The sequence below is a fragment of the Tenrec ecaudatus genome, chromosome 12 (genome assembly GCF_050624435.1).
Source record: "Tenrec ecaudatus isolate mTenEca1 chromosome 12, mTenEca1.hap1, whole genome shotgun sequence".
NCBI classification, from domain to species: domain Eukaryota; kingdom Metazoa; phylum Chordata; class Mammalia; order Afrosoricida; family Tenrecidae; genus Tenrec; species Tenrec ecaudatus.
Window position 1 is genome coordinate 81,491,523 of NC_134541.1, and position 21,980 is coordinate 81,513,502.

A 21,980-nucleotide genomic window follows, 5' to 3' on the forward strand; every position below is an offset into this window, starting at 1 on the left:
CAAGCTTGTTGGAGGATTCAGTGGGATAATTGGTGTGCATACTCACCTAGAGTGAGCTCTAGGCAGCTGCACTGAATTCCAGGGCTGCGCAAGGAGTCCCAGGTATCATGTGCTTGATTCAGGAATTCTGCAGTAGCTTCCCGGTTCCCAGAGGAGTCTAGAGCAGGGCTAAAGGGCAGTTCGTACGCATTTCACATGTTTGTGGCTATTTGGTCTCTGCTGTGACTGTAGTGCTCAACTCTGCAGCTGAAGGGGAAATAGAACCAATGCATAAGAATGGGCATAGCTTGTTCCAATAAAACTTTATTTGTAAAGATTGGAAGTGGGCTGGATTTGGTCTGTGTGTCAGTTTACCCACCCCTGACCTACCTATGTTGGAAACCATAGTCTTTGCATGAAGGCTCCTTGTCTACTCAGAATCCATTTCCCCTTCTCACATCTCCTGCTACCACCACCACCACCACCACCATACATATGCACCCCTTTCTTTGGCAAAATTCTTCACCTTCCAGAGCCACCTTGACAAGAATGATTGTCAGTCCTTGCCATGGCTCTTGTCTTCCCTCATTAGACTCTGAGCTCACTGAGGTAGCTCCCTTTGTCACCCCAATCGATACTCAATGGAAGATGTTTGGCTGATGTCTGCTAGTTACACTGCACCCCAGAGAACTGACATTTTGTCATGGTCTGAGGATCTTCCCAGATGGAGGTCGAGTCCTTAGCCAGGACTTGTATAACTATTAGAAGGCATGTTTCATCTCTCTTGATGCAAACAACATATAAAACCAGTTGCAATTAACTCAATTTCGACTCATGGCAACCCCATTTGTATTAGAGTAGAACTGTGCACCATCGCATTTTCAATGGCTTTTACTCCCCCATGGAAGTCGATTCTAAGTCTTTCTTCTGAGAGCCCTCTGGATTTAGTTGAACCTCTAACCTTGTGGTTAGCAGCCACTCACCGACTCCCATGTAGTCTCTATATGTTTCATCAATGTGTATGCTCACATCACAAGCCCAAGAGGAACCTGCCTTTCTACACAGGCCCAATGGTACACTGGGCAGCAGACAAGCCCAGCAGGAGGGGTTCACTGGGATGTCTTAACCTGCGAGGTTGTGATACTGCTCCCAGCCCCCCCTCCCAGAGAAAGCAGACATGGGACTGAGCACCCACACTCATGACAGAACCACAGCCCCTTCACATCTGCAGCCTCCTCACACCACCCTCTGGCCTCCTTGGCCTCCTCTGGCCTAGACAGGTGCCATGAAAATGTGGAAGCTTCTAGAAGGGCAACACCTCTGCCAGCGTTCACATTAGCAAGCCTTCCTTGTCCTCCCTCTCCTGGGCAAAGCAGACAGGCAAAATCAAGTTGCATAACTCACCTCTGAGTCACGTTTCCCCTGCTCCCCCAGCACAGCAGCATCTGCTTTGGACTCAGCAGAGTCAAGTTTCACCAGGACAGTCAGACGATCAGCCACTGCTCAGGAGGCAGGTTTAGTCTTGAAGAAGAGTTCTGCTGCCAGAACACCAGAGGAAACGTGGTTTTAAATTATAATGGTGGGCCAACGGAAGTATGCGTGTATGCACATGCTTGTATGTAGTGTGGGTGCCCAACACTGGCATTCGCACTATGGCACGCACGTGTCATATGTATGGCTTGTGTTTTACATAGGGTCCCTGGATGGTACAAACAGTGAACACCCTCTGATGTTGATCAAAAGACTGGCTGTTCGAAACCACCCAGAAGCTCATCAGAAGAAAGGCCTGGAAATGTATTTCTGAAATAAATCAGCCACGGAATGCCCTATGCGACACAACCCTACTCTGAGACACGTAAATTTGACATGAATTGGAATCGAATGAACAGAAACTAGCTTGATTTTTTGTTTATTTTTGTATCACACAGGTATGTAATGTGTGTTGATACATGCACATATAAAGGTGCTCTGGGTGTGTGCATACTTTTGTGCATGTGTGAATCTGTGACATAGCTACACCTGATGTGTGTCTGGACATGTGTTCGGGAATGTATTTCTGTCTGGATCTAATGATGTTCATTGAGGGGTCCATTCCTTTTGGAGGACGCAATGGTGCCAATCCCCAAGCCTCAGCAGATGAACCGTTGGTTCCTTTACTTTGTTGTGGCATCAGGCAACTTTCCTGGGAGAAGCCAGAGCATACAAACCCCAGGAAGGCATATATGGGGCTATGATATCAAAGCCTCCAAAGATGAATTTCCAGGAGGGCTTGCCAATGCCAGTCACTAGTCACATTAACAACAGATGCATCAACCTGTTTTCCTTTTTTATTTCCTCGCACAATATTCTTTATACATAAAGGCAACTTGTGGGCGCTTCCTGCTCCCCCCCCCCCATAAATCAAAAGATTGCTTTCTCTGTTCCAGAGGCCCGTGTGCTGTCAACAGGAAGTCACTGTATAAACCATTCACAGAAAGAAGCTACCTCCAGTAGGCTTACACAGCATGTGACCCTAAGGAAAGTATCTGTCTGCCCCACAGAAAGAAATGCTCAGATAGATATTAAGATTAGATGGAATTGGGCTCTAACTTTAATAATGTGACATTTATGCACATCAAAAGATTTGATCAAAAGAGTTAACAGAAAATCCACAGATTGGGGGAAGTATTCAGTAATAATAGATCAGATAAAAAGCTAATCTCAAAAATCTATAGAAAACTACAGCATCAAAAAAAAAAAAGAAAACTACAGCATCTTAACCAGCAAAACACGATGAAGCAAATAAAAAATGGGCACAAGGCATGAATAGACAATTTACCAAAGATGACATCCATGTGGCCCACAACCATATGAAGAAATGTTCTCTATCATTACTAATAAGAGAAACACAAATTAAACCCACACTTTTAGCAAAATTTAATAAAACAAAAATAATATATGCTGGAGAGGATGCTTTTACATTGCTGGTGGGACTGTAGAATTATGGAAATCAGTAGAGCACTTCCTTAAACAAATGCAAATACAAGTACTTTAGGATCCCACAGTCTCTACTGGGCATGTGCTCTAAAGAAACCAAGCGCACACACGGACAAACATATGCCCACCTGCATTTGCTGCAACAATGTCCATCATACCAAAAACATGCAAGCAGCCAACAACCCCTATTATGGAGGAATTCACAGACAACTCTGGTCTATTCATGCAATAGAATGTTGCACCTTAGTAAAACGCAATGACAACCCACTTAAGCAACATAAGACATGAACAAAACCAGTGTGCTATGCTTAGCACACGTTTATAAATACTGAATAATGCCATTTTGTCATGAGAAACAAAGAACCAGAAACCTGGCTTATACAAAAAAAGACATGACTTTGAGGACAATGGGAGGTCAGGGGTGTTAATAGGAACAGGGAGAGGGGAGGGAGAGGAGCAGGGAGGATGAGACCCACTTACATGGAGAGTGTGACAGGATATTGTTGTTGATTTCATTTTGAGATGGGCTAGGCAAATATAGACAGTGCACTTCTCTAAAAACAAGCATTTTTAAAGTTCTTACAGATTCCTTATCCCTCAAACTTAAATTTTGGTCTGAGTGGTTAAAAAACAACAACAAAAAAACAGGAGGAAAGAAAATTGACATGAACTTGGAGTTTTTAGTGACAAACAAGTTCATTTCAAACATAAATAAATAAATAAAATTTACTCTCCCATGACCCATCCATGTGGTCCCTGAGCAGGCTATGTAATGTCATTGAACCTCTATTTTCTTCAAAAGGGACTCAAGTTCCCTCCCAGGAATATTATAAAAATGGAAATCAAGAGATGAATGCTGGGTGGGACCTTCGCTGCAGATGCCTAGCCTTCAGGAAACAAAAGCCCAGCTCGTTGCCATAGGGATGATCCCAACTCATGGCAACCTCATGTGCGCCAGACACTTTTATCCACAGGGTTTTTCATGACTCCTTCCCCACTCCCTTTTTTTTTTTGAAGTAGATTGCCAGTCTTTTCTTCCAAGGTGTCTTTGAGTAGATTCAAAATGCCGATATTTGGTTAGCAGGAAATCACATAAACAATCTGCACCCCTGGGACTCCAACTGTGAGGAAGCTCTTACTATGGACTGATTCCACCAAGACTAGACTGAGCTTTCAGTGGGCATGCGGAGGCCTTTATTTGCCTCCATCTCTGTCATACCTGACCCGGGACCTAGCAAGCATCACATGATCGCGTCTTCTGAACGTAACAATTGGTGACAACACTGGATTCCAGAGATATTTTCTGTTCCCCACGTGCTAGTTTCCTACACAGCCCAGTGGGTCTGTAATGAATGGCTTGCCCTAATTCACAGGCCAGTGGGTTCAACCCAAGAACAGACACACACACCCAAGGAAATTCTCTGCACTCAGGACTCAGCCTGAGTATGGCACCCGATCACTAAAATCCTACTTGTGCCCTTTCTTCCTCTTTGATTTTGTTTGGCCACCCTCTGTAGTCCAAAGCCTGCAGTGAAAGGTTGCAAGGACAAAGCTCCCTGCCTGTGCTGAGTAGAAACCCGGGTCATGAGACAGGCAGGGCGCCTGCAGACGTAGGAGTGTAGCAGACCAACTCTGTGATCGTGCCTCTTTCTGGTGTGCTGTCTAACCATGCGACTGCATCCCACTGTCCAGTTCGGACCTCCCTTGCTGACTTAGCTCTCCTCAAAGGAAGCTGCCACCGGTCAGCCACCAGAACTCTGAGTTGGAACCTTCCACTGCCATCCACCACTGTTTCTCTCCCAGCATCCCCTGGTGCCTGGCCTAGTGCCTGGGCCACATCCAAGGGTGGCCACTCTCCTCTCTCCCTCATTTATCGTCCTTGCCTGCCCTCCATGTCCCAGGACACGCAGTCTTGCTTTAAAATTCTCTTGCCACATTACACTACACCTCTCCCATTCTGCTTTTGGTAGAATGCATCTTTCCAGCTTTATTCTGTGCCAGGCTGACGGCAGACAGTGGTCCTGCCCTAATGCATTTGCTCATCAGTATACTATCCAAGGAGAACCCAGCTTTCTGCCCAGGCAGCACCTGCATCATCCAGCCCATCCCCGTCATGCTCCTCTCTCCTTCTCCCACTCAAGCTGGCTGCATGGGGAGCTACGAGACCCTTCCACCCTTTCCTCCAGCTAGGGACTCTCACATGTCAAGAAGGAGAGCCTGCCACTGCTATTAGGCGCCATGGAGAGCAGACATCTCACTGGGGGATGAAAACCTCCATTCACAGCAATATCAAATCCCTGGCTCCGGAGAGAGAGCGAAAGACAGGTTTACTCATGGACTGAGACGTTGCCTGAGAGGAGAAAGCCGATCCGGAGAGGAATGCCTGATTAATGCAGACAACGGTCTTTTCACCTGGCAGGCCAGACACAGCGGCCCACTTGTACTCTGAAATCCAAACTGCCTTCTGGCTGGGAGCTGTGGGGCTGCTTGGAAGACGTGAGGCAGCGTGTACCAAGTATGCACCCAGCCAAATCCCAGCTGGACCAGGCAGTGACTAGAGGGGCAGGCAGTGCGATGGGCCACGCCCACGCCGTGGGAGACCACAGGGATGAGGCTAGAGTCACATTCTTTAAGGGCCTTCAAGCTTTCTCGTCTCTTCTCTGACTCCTTTTCAAGTGTGGCTGGCAAGATGGGTACAAAGGAATCACAGAATGTAAGTGTGAGGGCCCTGAGCAATTATTTTATTCTGTTTCTCAACATTTTTATGTCAAAACTCTCCTTATGAACCCGTTTTGAAAGCCATAGAGCCTTTCCCAAGAAAAATGTTTGTCCCAAATTGAGTATGTAATTATATGGAATTCAGTTACACCCATAGAGTTCAGATTAGGAATATTTTCCAATACATCACTCAACTGGAGAGAAAACCCAGGCTAGATACAAGAGCCTGGCTTATTCAGAAAAGCAGTGAGATTTGAGAATATTCAACATTTTTATGGGGGTTTTAAAAATAAGTGCAACTCTTTACAAAATTTAAAAAAATCATTTTATTGGGGCTCATGCAATTCTTATCACAATCCATATATACATCAATTGAGTAAAGCACACTTATACATTTGTTGCCCTCAACATTCTCAAAGTTCACTTTCCACTTGGGTTCCTGGAATCTGCTCCTCATTTTCCTTTTTCCCCTCCTCCTATCTCCCTGCTCCCCCCTCCCTCATGAACCTTTAATAACTTATGAATTATTATTTTATCTTATCTTACACTGCCCGGCATCTCCCTTCACCCACCTTTCTGTTGCCCATCCCCCAGAGAGGAGGTCATATGTAGATCCTTGTGATCGGTTCCCCCTTTCTACCCCCTCCTTCTCTCCTGGTATCGCCACTCTCACTGCTGGTCCTGAGGGGTTCATCTGTCCTAGATTCCCTGTGTTTGCAGTTCCTAACTGTACCGCTGTGCATCCTCTGGTCTAACCAGGTTTGCAAAGTAGAATTGGGATCTTGATAGTTGGGGAGAGGAAGCGTTTAAGAATTAGAGGAAGGTTGTGAATTTCATTGTTGCTACACTGAACCCTGAGTGACTCATCTCCTTCCCACTACCCCTCTGCAAGGGACGTCCAGTTGTCTACAGATGGGCATTGGGTCCCCATCAGTGCTCCCCTCATTCACGATGATATGATCCTCCCCCCCGGCTTTGGTGCTTGAACCCTGGTCCCTCGGTCCTTCATGATCACACATGTTGGTGTGCTGCTTTCATGTGGGATTTGTTGCTTCTGGGCTAGATGGCCACTTGTTTACTTTCAACCCTTTAAGACCCCAGATACTATATCTCTCGATAGCCGGGCACCATCAGCCTTCTTCACCACACTTACTTATGCGCACATTCGTCTTCAGTGTTTATGTGGGGAGGTGATCACACAATGATGATTTTTGTTCTTTGGTGTCTGCTACCTGATCCCTTCAACACCTCGTATTCACACAGACTTGTGTGCTTCTTCTCTGTGGGCTTTGCTGCTTCTGAGCTAGATGGCCACTCATTTGCCTTCAAGCCTTTAAGACCCCAGATGCTATCTCTTTTGATAGCCGGACACCATCCGCTTTTTTCACCACGTTTGCTTATGCATACGTCTGTCTTCAGTGATTATATCAGGAAGGTGGGTATCATGAAATGACCATTTAGCTGAGCATGGTGCTCTTGTATTAAGGAAATGCCTGCGAGGAGGCCCAGTGTCCACCTGCTACCCTACTAGTAAATCTATAAATGAATGCACATAGTTCTATTTCCCACATAATCATAAATATATTTACATATGTACATGTCTGTATTTAGGCTTCTGTATATGCCCTACTCCTTTCCTCTATTTCCTTACGCTTTCCTCCTGTCCCACTACCATGTTCAGCCTTCATTCTGGTTTCAGTAATTCCTCTCAGTTACCTTGCCCTTGGTCACTCCCTACCATCCCTCCCATCCCCTCCCTCCACTGGGTTTGAACCACTTGTTGTTCCCTTGTCCCTGAGTTGGCCAACGCCTCCTCCCTTCCCCTACCTCCCACACTCTCATGTTCCTCCGGGACCCTTGGTCCCATTATTTTCTTCTCACATTGTTTGTCCAGCCTATCTTATCTAGATGGACCTGCAGAGATAATAATATATGCATAAAATTGGGATGGCTTTGACAGCACCAAAGTGGCGGATAAGAACATGATGACGATGGCAGCAACACCGACAAGCTAACAACCAAAAAAGCCACAGACATACAAAATTTTAAAAAGAAGAGTAAAATAAGAAAAAACAAAACAACAGAAAAAAGAAAGAAAAGCCTGTCACTAGTTCAAGATCTGTTTGTTGACCTTTAGGAGTGTTTTCCAGACAAGTCTGATGGGGTGCCATGTCCTGGTCCGAAAGTCCATTGTTTATACTCCTTCAGGACCTCCTTGCTCTGCTATCCATTGCACGCCCCCAGTATTTTGCCTCGGTGTGGTGGGGGAAGCTCAGTCGCACATCCCACATTGTGTCTCCGGTGCTGTCCCTTGTAGGGCCATGGGTCAGTGCAGGATGTTGCATTTTGCTGTGGGGCCGGCTATGTGGTCCTTTCTGTACATTGGGTCCTCTGAACTGGGCTATCATCCTCTGAGCTTGGTGGGCCCAGGTGTGCTCCGCTCCATTCTTCCTCCTTCCTTTGCTTCAGCTTCCTTCTGGTGTGGTAGGTCAGTTCCTTTTCCACACCAGATGATCTATTTTCATTTTCTGTGGCACTCCCTTCAATTGTGGGGGTTGGACTGATTCTGGTTAGGGCCGGCATATGGTCCAGTCTCTGTGTATTCCTCCATACTTTACATTGCCCTCCTGGTTTGGTGTGTCATGGTGGGGTCCGTATGCATGTTCCAGTTCTGTAGGGACACAACCAATACTCTCCTCCTGGTTGGGTTAGTGCCCTGTTCCCCTGGTGCTATCCACTCGGTTTCTCCCCACCCCGTTTCTCCCTCTACCTGACCCCCTTCTCCTTTATGTTGGACTCTCATGTACCTCCCTAGGTGTGGCCTGCCCTCCCTCCAACTATCTATGCTTCCACCCGTTTATTGCGAGATAGATGTTTATTCTTCTATTCCTGGCATGGTGGTTGTACTTACCTCAGGGAACTCATGTTATACCTGTCCTTTTGACTTTGGCTTATCTCGCTTTACATGATTCCTTCCAGCTCTTCCCACAAAATGACATGCTTCATGTGATCATCCGTGCTTTTCAGTGCTGCATAGTACTCCATTGTGTGTATGTGCCAGAGTTTACTAAGCCATTCATCTATTGATGGAAACTTAGGCTCGCTCCAAGTCTTTGCTATTGTGAATTGTGCTACAATAAACATTGGAGTGCAGATGACTGGTCATGTTTTATTTGTTGCTTCCACCGGGTATATGCCCAGTAGAGGGATGACTGTGTCATAAGGTATGTCAATTTCCATGTTCTTTAAGTATTACCAGATTGCTTTCCACAGTGGCTGTACAAATCTACACAACCACCAGCAGTGGAGGAGGGTTCCTACTTCACCACAGCCCCTCCAACACTTGATGCTCTCTGATTTGCTGATTTGGGCTTGCCTCAGGGGTGTTAGGTGGTATCTCATGGTTGTTTTAATTTGCATTTCTCTATGGCTAATGACCTGGAACACTTTCTCATATGCTTATTGGCCATGTGGGTCTCCTCCCTAGTGAAAGTTCTTTTCAGCTCTTTTGCCCACTTCCTTAGGGGGTTAACTGTTTTCCTCTCTTTGAAGGTCATGATGGTGTTGTAGATTTTAATAATGAGCCCTTTGTCCAATGTGTCATTACAAAAAATCCTCTCCCAGTCTGTGGATTGTCTTGTTACCCTCTTGGTAAAGTCTTTTGAGGTGCACAGGTGCTTTATTCTTATTAAATCCCACTTGTCAATTTCTAGTTCACCTATGTGTGTACCCTTCCCTATTGCAGTGAGCCGATGAGCTCCCTGGGCCAGTGCTCTGAGGTTAGTCCCAATTCCCTCCTTGATAGTCCTGATGGTTTGGGGTTTAACTTCTAAGTCTGTGATCCACCTTGAGTTTATTCTTGTGCATGGGGCAAGGTAAACGTCTTGTTTCATCTTTCTACATGTGGATATCCATTGTTTCCAGCACCACTTGTTAAAAAGGGCATCCACTTCACACTTGATGGTTTTGGGTCCTTTGTTGAAGATCAGTTGTTTATATGCTGATGGTTTTATTCCTGGGCTTTCTATTCATTTCCACTTATCTGGGTGTCTGTCGTTGTGCCAGTACCACACTGTTTTGACCTCTGTAGCTATGAAATAGGTATTAAAATTGGGTAAGGTGAGTCCTCCAACGGTGTCCTTCTTGAGGAGTTCTCTGCTAATTCTGGGTTTCTTCCTTCTCCATATGAAATTGGTGGTCAGTTTTTCTAATTCTTTGAAGAAGGTTGATGGTATTTGAATTGGTATAGCATTGAACTTGTAAAGTCCTTTTGGTAGGATTGTCATCTTTACTATGTTAAGCCTTCCAATCCATGAGCAGAGGATGTTCTTCCATATGTGGAGGTCGCTTTTGGTTTCCTGTAGTAGGGTTTTATAGTTTTCCTTGTATAGGTCTTTAGTATTTTTTGTTAAATATATTCCTAGGTATTTCAGTTTGTTCTTAGCTACTGTGAAGGGTACTTCCTTCTTAATCCCCTCTTCCATGGTCCTGTCCGATGTGTATAGAAAACCTACCCACTTCTGTTTAATGATCCTGTATCCATTCTTCCATATTCCTCTATTGCCTTTACAGAATTTTAAGATCAACTGACAATCCTCATATGTGCTTGTGCAAGTCATTTCTTGTCCCTCCATGTGTCCATTCTCCCATTTCCACACTGGAAGCATGTTTAGCTGGGCACATGGCAGTCTACAGTTTCCAGCATCCATTGAAGCTATATCCCTATGTTCTGCCAGTGGGATGTTAGCAGAGAGGCCATTTGCGATTATAAATTAAACCTTTAAGAAATACACTTACACTTTACCTTTCCCTTTTCTCCTTCCACCAGCTGGAATGTAAACAACATAATGGTCACTGAAGTGGCCACATTGGATGAGTATTGAGAAAGGCAGAGCAGTGATGTGGACAGATTCTGCATCTCCGATGGTGGTCAAGTCACTTTACCCAACTGGGAGTGACTGTATGAACTTTTATGTGGCAAACAAGTCATCTTTTACTGTCATTACCATGGTTGTCAAGTCAAATTTGACTCATAGAGCCCTCATGTATGTCAGAGTAGCATTGTGCTTCATAGAAATTTCAGCGGCACATTTTCCAGAAGTAGAGTACCAGATCTCTCTTCTGGTCTGAGTGAACTCCAACTTTCAACTTTTTGACTCGCAGCCAGATGATCCACTATGTTTAATCTTTCTGCCATTGAATTAGAATTGAAATTTTAACTAATAGTCATGGACCTGAATATCAACAGACTCCTCTGCCTTTTGCCCCCCACAACCAGTTGCTTTCCAAGTTGCTCCAATAACAAGTCATGATATCTCGCCTTCTTCTTACTCTTACCCCGCTATATCTACTCCAGGCATCTTCATTGTGAATCCTGAATTATTTCAGGAGCCTCCTAGTAGGATTCTCTATTATACTCATTCTACCATCTCATTGAAAATAACTCTGCAGAAAGGCATATCTGAACTGGACACTGCTTCTCCAGCTTTCCAATGGGTCCTTGTTTGCTGTAGAGTGAAATTCATTGCCTATACTTGAATTCCCTCAAGCCATCCATGAACTAGTTTTGGGATGCCCACAAGTCTCATCCTCATGCCCTGTGCTCCCAACAAGGGGGACTGCCGATGCTCCCCCCAAGTAACTTGAACATTCAAAAACTTCTCCTTGTCTCTTTAACAGCTTGCTGTGTTCATCCTTCAAGGCTAACCTATTTGGCCAATCCATTTAGCACCTCCTCCTCCATGCTTTCTTATCTATATTTCTAAGAGAACTGGTAATTCATCCCTCTAACATTGTCTCCCATGTAGGGTTGTTGATGCCAGAGTCCTGGAATGGTTCCTCTATATCCCTAGCTGCTCATGACATTGCCAGGAACAAACTCTAGGAACAAAAGGTCTCTGTCAAGTAGAAATTTATTCACAAATAGGAAATGGAACTCAGGAACCTTACATTTCTCCCAAACCCTACCCTATTTTGTCATGTTATATCATCTTAGTGGAATATTTTATCGTCTCTTCCTTTTTTTTCTCTCCCTCCCTCCCTCCCTCCCCCTTTCCCTTCATCCCTTCCTTTCTTCCTTCTTCCCTTCCTTCTTTACTTCTTTTCTTTATTTTCCCTTCCCTTCTTTCTCTCCTCTATTTCTAGTTTCTATACACATGTAAAAGAGAGAGCTTTATATAAAGGGTAATTGTACATTAAGAAAGAATCTCAAGCCAGTCCAATCCAAGCCCATTAGTCCTATATTAGTCCATTTGTCTGATACCAGCCTATAAAGTCCTCATCTGACACACAAAACACATACAATGACACTGAACACAGGATGATCACAGGCCAGTGGGTAGAAATTCTTTGGATTCAGTGACATTGTGAACATCTCAGTCCTGGCAGGGTCTCCATGTGGCTTCTCTAGCACCCAAGGATGCATCAGGGTAGATCCATGTGGCTTCTCCTCAAGGATGTCTTGCAGGGAGTTAACAGGGAGAGGTGTCTCCACCTCCAAGGAGGAAATACCGGATTTCCCAGAATTCTCAAGGGAAGGCTATGCCCACACAGAGGCCTCATTTGCTATATCTTGATTGACAGGCCAGACTCTAGCCCTTCACTCGTAATCCTCAAATTGACACCAGATTCTGTAACTATCACAACACCACCACCACCCCCACCCCACCCCAGTACTAGTAGAATGTCTGGTAGAAAGAATAGAATTGTTGCTCAATTATAGTTTGTAGAGTACATCAATAAATTAATTCAGTGAATGATCTGTGTGTTTTACTATATTCTCTGAGATTGTCCCTGAGAATGCCGAGCTGGAGAAGGCTCAGGCCGGTCCTCAAGGACTTCGAGCCTCGTAGGTTAGGGCTGGAGTGGAACATGGGCTATCAGTTTCCTAGTATCTTGTAGGTATGTTTCTGTAACAACTACTCTTCCCTGAGTGATGTAACAAGACCCCAAACTGGTCTTCCTCGTTGCTGTGGGTAAGCTTGAAGAAGTGAGAGCAGAGTGACTTGGAGCTTCTGGCAATGTGATGAAGTAATTTGCTGAAAACACTGTTTTGTTCTGGCGAGTGTTTTTCCAAATGACCTCATCACTCCTACGGCCCTGCTCAGGTCCTATTTTTTATGGACCCTGAGCCCAGCAGTGGAGAGAAGGTGGCCCTTGATTCTGCCTTCATGACTGTGCCTGTGATACACTGACCCAGACCAACCACGTGATGATGCTACGTACTGTCCTGTGCATAGCCTGGTCTCAGGCAGCTTCTGCCATAACAGGAGAGAGGGAATTAATGGACTGTGGGGTCTTATGGATTCCCCTACACTGGATAAACTCCAGTCCCAAACATTCTCTGCTCTTAGTTACCTTCCCTATACTCTCTGTCCTCAGTTTCCTCCTCTGGAAATGGGGGTGAAGATCAATCTTGGTTCACAGGTCATTGGGGGAATTAAGTGACATCAGTGGACACAATGGGCCCTCCTTCCTGTTACCAAAGATTACTCCTTACTTCACTTGGTGGTCTACTTACTGAACTGTATGCGGAGGAACCCTTAATCAGTATACCTAGTCTGTCAACAGACAAACAAGGAAAATGCATAATTAAAAATCAATGTGAAGGAAGTTTGGGCTATGAACACAGTACTAGGGATTTTCAGATCAGTGCGTGATCAAGCCTGTGGTCAAGTGAGAAGAAGGTAAAGAAAACATCTGGAGGGGTGCACAATTCCACCTCCTTAATTGTTGTCAGGTAGTAAAATACTTTAAGAATCCCCAAGTTAAATATCTCTTTATTCTCTTTGACTTTGCCATTAAACAGTTACCTCCAGTTGTAAGAGAGCTGAGCACTAAGAAAGATTAGGCTTGCCATGGGTTTGAACAAATTATAATTCATTCCTTGGACTAGAGAGGGGGTCTTAAACCAGAATTTCCTACTTCCCACCCAGAAAATACCAGAGTTCCATGAGAAGGAAGGAAGAAGGTAGTGGTGAATCAGTATGCAGTATAGAGTGGTATGGATTGAATTCCCACAATCCATAAAGGAGATCATGTTTTCATTTCCAGTCAATGTGCCTCATGTGCCACTACTACTCTCAGTGCTCTGATGATGGACAGGTTTCAGCAGACTTCCAGATTAACATATATTAAGAATAACATCTCAAAAGTCTACTTCTCAAAACCAGCCAATGAAAATGTTCTGATCCTGTTGCACATGGAATTTGCAAAAGTCAAGAGTAATTTAATAACTCAATGGCAGCTAACAACAATCTTGTCTGGGATAGGATTATATGAACCCACCATCAAGGAATTCCAATCAATAAAATTATTATTTAAACTTATGCACTAACCACGGAAGTTAGTGATAAAGAAACTGAAGGGTTATACAAACTTATTCATTCAGAAATTGATTTTTAAAAATCCAATCAAGATTCAGTGATAATTATTGGCAACTGGAATGCAAAGATTGGAAACAAAGAAGAAGGAGCAGTAGTTGGAATATATGGTCTTGGTAATATAAGTGAACCTGGAAATCTCATGGTAGAATTTTTCAAAACCAATGACTTGTTCATGGCAAATAAATTTGTTCAGGAACACAAACAAACCTATACACAAGGATTTATCCAGATGGAACACACAAGGATTTATCCAGAAGTCAAATTGATTACACCTGTGATAATAGGTGGTGGATAAACTTAATATTAGCAGCTAAAACCAAGCCAGGGCCTGACTGTGGAACAGACCATCAATTGCTTATATGTAAGTTCAGGTTACAGCTGAGGAAAATCAAAACAAGAGCCAAAATATGATCTTGAGTCTATTCTATCTGAATTTTGAGAACATCTCAAGAACAGATATATTGCACTGGATACTAATTATAGACGATCTAATGCTATGTGGGAGGATATCAAGACCATCATTCATGAAGAAAGCAGAGGTCATTAAAAAGACAAGAAAGAAACAAAAGTAGCTAAAGCAAATGAACCAATAGACAACATCATGAAAAATGGAGAAAAGATTGAAGTTTTCAGGATTTTTATCTTGCTTGGATCCACAATCAATGCTCATGGAAGAGGTAGTCAAAAGATAAAATGGTTCCTTGCTTTGGATAAATCTGCTGTTCAGAATGTCTTTAGAGTACTGAAAAGCAAGGATGTTACTTTGAGGACTATGGTGACCCAATGAAGCCATAGTATTGTGCACTGCCTCATATGTATGTGAAAAGTGGACATCGAATAACGAAGGTAGAAGAATAATCCATGTATTTGAATTGTGGTGCTGGGGGAAGTACCATGAACAACTCAAAGGACAAACAAATCTGTCTTGAAAGAAGGATGACCAGCATGCTCCTTAGAGGCAAGCGTGGAGAAATTTCACTTTACATACTTTGTGCATGTTGTCAGGAGAGACTAGACCTGGGAAGGATACCATGCTTGGTAAAATGGAGGGGCAGCAAAAAGGAGGAAGGCGCTCAAGGAGATGGATGGGCACAGTGGTTGCAACAATGGGCTCAAGCATAACCACAATTGTGAAGGTGGCTCAGAGCCGTGCATTTTTTTTCATTCTGCTGTTCACAGGGTTGCTGTGGGTGGGAACCGACTAGATGGCACCTAACAACAAAACCAACATGAGCAGGAAAGACAGGTAATGAGAAGTGGGGAAGAAGGGATGTAGAGCGGTAAACCTGCATGTCTCGGTGTGTTGAAGAATGGGGAAAGTAGAATATCAGACAAGAATTTTAATAGAAATTTTAGAAGCTTAGTCTTTGATCCAGCAGCAATTCATCCAAGAGTTCTGGATCACTAGTTCATTTGTGTTTTAGAATGAGCATTTTGCCAACAAGACACACTGAGTCCTTGCATGATGTAAAACATTAACATACTCAGCTGCTAATCGAAGGGTTGGAAGTTCAAACTCACTTGAAAGTATTCCAGAAGAAAGGTCTGGCAATCTCCTTCTGAAAAAATGAGCCTTTGATTTGTGTTAACTAAGCCGGACCAGGATCCTCTCTAAAGTGGCGATAAGGTCTTTCCCATAAGGTTACCTAACACAAATTCCTGGATGGGGCCTGTCCTGTGCAGACTCAGGTCACAGCCTGATGACATCCTTGAGGGTGTCACCTACTTCATATCTATAAATAGACTCTGTGGAGAATTTGCTAGAGTCCTGGTGGCAAAGCTCATTACATGTTCTGTTGCTAATTGCGAGGTCAGCAGTTCGAAACCACCATCTTTCTCCGGGGGAGAAAGATGAGGCTTTCTACTCCTGTAAAGATTTATAGTCTCAAAACTCCATATGGGAAGTTCTATCCTGTGCTATAGAGTTGCTATAAGTTGGCATGGACTCAAGGGTAATGAAAGTGATTTTTAATGAGTGGAGAACTCACTCTCTGCCTTCTTCTTGCTAGTCTAGACCCTGCATCTGGCCTTCTGGGACATGACCTGCAAGTCCTGGGTGCTATGAATGGTCCACTCTATAGCCTGCCAACCCTGGAAACTGTTGGCGTCCTGCCATGTTGCCTGCCTTGAATCCCCTCCTGCCTCATCTCCCTGCTTCCTGTGCACTAGCCAGCAGACGCATGAATCTGGAAGGGTCGCCAGCTTAGCATCAGACCCATGGACTTGAGCCTAATTGAGCTTGCCTGCTTTGCAGCTGTGTGGGCCACTTTCTTTCTGATACCCATAGGAGTGTCACTAGTTTTGTTTCTCTAGAAAACCCAGCCTTAAAAAAGCACTATGGATCATAGCTCTATTCTGACACTTGCGAGATTGCCATCAATCAGAATCAACTCTATGGGAATTGGTGCTGGTACACAATATTGCTTTTAGCACAGAGGATTGATGAATGAATGAATGAAATCCCTAGCATCAAACCCTCCTTTTTTTCATGGGACCAATATGAAGAGTTCCTGCATTGCAAGGCTGCTGTGGGGGTCACGGAAGTTAATGGCTGGCAGAGTGATCTAGAGGCTGGGGGTAACAATAAGGAGATAAAATAAGGTGGGTTGCCTTGAACTCCCAAGTGCCAAGTACAGACCTAAGTCTGCAGGAAATGCTGATGACAAACTGCAATGTGGCTATCTCATGTTTTCAGGAGAGGCGGAGAGGAACCACCTGGAGCAGTCCAGTGGGTCCTGGCAAAGACAGTGATGGGAGAGTGATGAAGATAAACAGCTGTCTGTCTCTGGTAATGCAATTAGAAGCTAAAATATTAAACACTTTATGACAGGATATATATCTCCCACATAATGAGATGACTCTCGCAAGGCAGGCACGTAAAAGCTAAAAGGCAGGAAGGCCCAGCTAGCTCTCAGCCCTAGCAGCCTCTTCAAGGCCAACATGTCCACATTCCATCGTTGGGGGTCTCTTGCTACACTTTCCTTCATTATTACTGCCACATTTGCCATCATTTTTGTCACTATGGTCACCGCCACCACCATCATCACCATTATCACTACCAACACCACCATCACCACTGCTACATCATCACTGCCATAGCCAACATCACTACACTAACCATCATCACCACTCTTACTACCACCATGTACTGAGCTGCGTGATGGGCCAGTAACACTATCAGGAATTTTCACATACATTGGGCTACTTGATTTTCCCATGGAACAAAAAGTACGATCGGGGATATCTAGGGAAGGTGAAGCTCAAGGGCATTCAGGGAGAATTCCATGGTCGACTACCTAGAAAGAAGCAAAGCTCCTGGGTGAGAGCTGCCCTTCACAGGAGGCCAGCGCTCCCACATGCCACGTGAACAGAGAAGAGGAATAACTTAGCAAGTGGGGAATGTGAATTTTGGCTTATTCTAAGACGTCCCACAGAGCTAGTCTAGCCCAAGAAACAAAGGGATTAGAATAATAACCACAAAAATAAATGAACAACTACAAACTAAGGCAAAGGCTCTGAAAAAGACCAAGGAAAGTTAGGAGGCTGTTAGAAGACTGGTGAGTGGGGATGCGTTTCAAGGAAGTGAGAGGACCTTGCTGAGGTTGAAGCAGAGTCAAAGGAAGCAATTCCCCTCTGGAGGGACTAGTATATGCACAGGTCCTGAGAATGGGGGAAGAACTGACATATTCCCACATTTGTCAGGGAGCCAGTTGGGACTGCTGGGAGGAAAGTAAGGCTAACCCCTTTGCAAAGACTCTTGCCGGGGATGAGCCTTCAGACCGAAAGGGGCACTGAGTCATGGAGTAAGCTCCAACTTAGTGTTTCTGACTTCTGGAGCCCTCTGCACGGTGCCCTCTCCACTGGTCACCATACTGCAACAGGGAACCCCCTGTCTGACCATTCCCATCTGTCAGGGTATGCCAGTGTACAGACAGCCCTCGACATGACCCCATGCTCCCAGCCAAGGGTGGCTCCTTTTCCTCTCCTGTATACCCCTCTTCCTGGAGCTGGCACACAGGGTTCCTACAGGCAATGAGTGGGGAATGGAAGTGACTGAGCTGCCTTTCATGAGCGTTACATCTGGAGAGGGAACCAGGAATATTTGTGTTTGAAATGATCTAATAGCCTAAGAATTTCTCCTAGCGTTTTTGAGGGTTCCTTAGGGGACTGCAAAGTTTGGGTGTTGGGTCTGGGGCAAGCAGCCTCACTGAAAGCCTCTTTGTCTGGTTTAACTCTGCCACTGTGTTACTCTGGGAGTGTCTCTGTACATTCAGTGTGCATCTGTGAATGTCCATGTGTACATGCATGTCTTCCTTCAGATTGTGTGCACATCAGAACATGTCACGGTGGATGTCTTTGTTCTGTGTCCTGGTGTAGATGTCTTTGTGTCTGTCTGAATGTGTAAGAGAAAGAGAAAGTAGGTCAGTGTATTTGTCTTCTGTGTGTGTGCATGTCAGTTTATTTCTCTTGTATGTGTAATTATGAGTAGCTTATTTGTCTCTACAGTTATGCATATCTTTGTCTGTCTTTCTGTCTATTGTCAGACTCTGGGGTTTCCATGTCTCTCCATTCTTCGGTGTGTCTGAGTCAATCTCTGTGTGCCTGCTTCCTGCATTTTAATATTACTGCTCTCTGCTAGTGCACATGCCCTATCTCTCCTTTGCGCCTCAAAGAAGGCTGATTCTCTTGGGGTCTCTGGACATCTGTTATTTTTCCTTCCACTGTTAAGCTAACTGGGTCTCATCCTCCCTGTGAGATGGGAGCTTGCCAGAGCATGCTTCACTGCCCTTAGCGAAAGTGAGTGAGAGGCAGTGCAAGATGGGTAAAAGAGATGTGTCTGTGGGTCTGTGGGAGTATACCTAGACCTGTGTGCATGTACATGCATGTGTGTGTTTGCTTTTGTGTATAGTTTTGAGAGGGACCCTGTGGATTTTGTCTGTGTGTCATGTATCTCTGTAATAGGCATTTTCATATATGGATGCATGTGTGTGGGTCTTTTCTGTGTCTGGGTATGTTTATCTTCATACAATTGTGAGTGTGTTTCTGTATTTGTGCCTGTGTGATGTTTGTGTGTGTGTTCTATGTGTGATACTTGTGTGTCTAGAGAAGTGGTTCTCAACCTGTGGGTCACGATCCCTTTGGGGTTCGAATGACCATTTCACAGGAGTTACCTAAGACCATCGAAAAACGCATATTTCTGATGGTCTTAGGAACCGAGTCACCACTCTTCTTTCTGTCTCCAGACAGGTCTGCCCACATGTAGATACACCCACATACGAGTACCTGGCTTGATGACATCATCGTGTCAACCCCATCACATCCACCCCGTACAAATACAGGTGTATGTGACAGGGTTGGTGCCATAATGTACTTATGTGGACCAGTCACATGTGTAGAGAGCTGATACTGTGTAGAAAGCAACTGTGTTGAAAGCTGCTACTGTGGTGAAAGCAGCAGTATTGGAGGTAAAAATGACACTTCATGAATTATAATTACTGGGTAAATCTAAAATCATCAACTACTGAAAAAAGTATATATATATATATATATATATATATATATATATATATATATATATATCTGTACCATGGGAACTTAATGTGAATGCTGATCAATCTTTTTATATTCAGTTGTGGTTGATGTGAATACTGCCCCCTTGCGATAGTAACAGGTATGTAATAAAAGCAAGAGAATGGTAAATCAGAAAATTTAATGAACTGTATTGACTGAACTGTGCCATGTGTCATCTTTTTATTATTTTATTATTATTTGTATTATTAAAGTGATTGTTATATATTATTTTCACTAGCAAACCATCCCATGACACTGGATCATGTAGAGACAAATGCTAAGAAAAGAAAATACAGTGAGGATTTTTTACAGTCTGGTTTTACCTCAATAATTACAGCAGGGATTGTGAAACCACAATGTGCTATTTGTTGTGAAGTTCTATCAGCCAAATCTATAAAGCCAAACATACTAAAACCCTATTTTGATAGCAAGCATCCGAGCTTTGCCCGCAAGGATACCAACTATTTTAAAAGCAAAGCTGATGGACTCAAGAAAGCCAGACTGGTGGCAAGTACCACAAATAAAACATAGCAGTCATTGAAGCTTCATATTTGGCAGCACTCAGAATCGCCAGAGCTATGAAACCTCACACCATTGCTGGGGATTTAGTGTTGCCAGCGGCCAAAGACATTGTTGGAGTTATGATCAGAGACGAATTTGTTACAAAATTGAGTGCAATTTCCTTATCTAATGACACTGTCCGAAGAAGAATAGATGACATGTCGGCTGATATTCTTGATTAGGTAATCCAAGAAATTAAATCTGTTCCACTTCCAATAGTTAGCATCCAGCTTGATGAATCTACAGACATTGCAAATTGTTCAGTTACTGGTTTACATGAGGTATATTAATGATGGCAACTTTAAAGATGTGTTTCTTTTTTGCAAAACTCTTGAAACGACGACTACTGCACGTGATGTATTTGATGAAGTTGGCTCCTTTCTGAAAAAGCATAGGATCCCTTGGGAAAGGGTTTGGGGTGTTTCCATAGATGGTGCTCCGGCTATGCTGGAATGTCGATCTGGCTTTCAACATTTAGTACTGAATGAGTCACCAAAAGTCATCGGAACTCACTATATGATTCATCAGCAAACATCAACAACAAAGATGCTGCCACCAGAGTTACAAGAAGGAATGAAAAGCATCATACGTTCTGTCAATTTTGTAAAGACGAGCACTTTAAACAGTCAACTGTTTTCGCAACTGTGCAATGAGTTAGATGCACAGAATAATGCCCTGCTATTTCACACTGAAGTGAGATGGCTGTAGAGAGGAAACGTTTTAAAACATATTTTGGAGTTTCATGATTAACTAAAAACGTTTTTTGATCAGAAAGCAAGACCACCTTGAAGCACTTTTCAGCGATAAAAGTGAACTACAGAAAATAGCTTGCCATCTTTGCCATCTTGAATGAGTTAAATTTATCACTGCAAGGACCAAATGCAACATACCTCGATTTGTCTGAAAAGATCCAATCATTCCAAATGAAACCTCAACTTTGGCCCCCCAAAAAAGATTAAAATAAAATTTACTTGTTGCCTACCTTCTCTGCTGTCTTTGAGAAACATGACATTGAACCAAATGAAAGGATGGTGATGATAATATCTGTGAAAGAACACTTGCACATGCTTGCAGACAAAATTTCATCATACTTTCCAAATCTACCTGACACCCTATCTGCACTTGCCAGAAGCCCATTCACAGTCAACGTTGAAGACGTTCCTGAGACAGCACAAGAGGAGTTCATTGAACTTATTAACAGCGATGCAGCGAGAACTGATTTCTCTACAATGCCAGTTACAAAATTCTGGATCAAGTGTTTGCTGTCAGCTCCTGTTCTGTCTGAGACTGTGTTGCCCCTTCTTCTTCCATTTCCAACAACATATCTTTGTGAAATGGGGTTTTGCAGCTTGCTGGTTATCAAGTTTAAATACAGAAGTAGACTTGTTGTGGAAGATGGTCTTCGCTGTGCTCTTGCAAAGACTGCCCGAGAATTTCTGATCTGTTGAGAAAGAAGCTATCTCAACCTTTGCATTGACGTTTTTTTGCTCATACTGTCGTGAAATGTAGCAATGTAGTTTACTGTTGTTATATTAAGACTGTTACCCATATTACACTATGCTCCAAGACAAAATTTCATTTAGTTGTCATTAGAAATAAATATTTCACAATATACAATTACATATTATTTTTGTGATTAATCACTATGCTTTAATTATGTTCAATTGGTATCAATGAAAATACATCCTGCATATCAGATATTTACATTACCATTCATCACAGTAATAGAATTACAGTTATGAAGTAGCAACAAAAATAATTTTATGGTTGGTGGTCACCACAACATGAGAA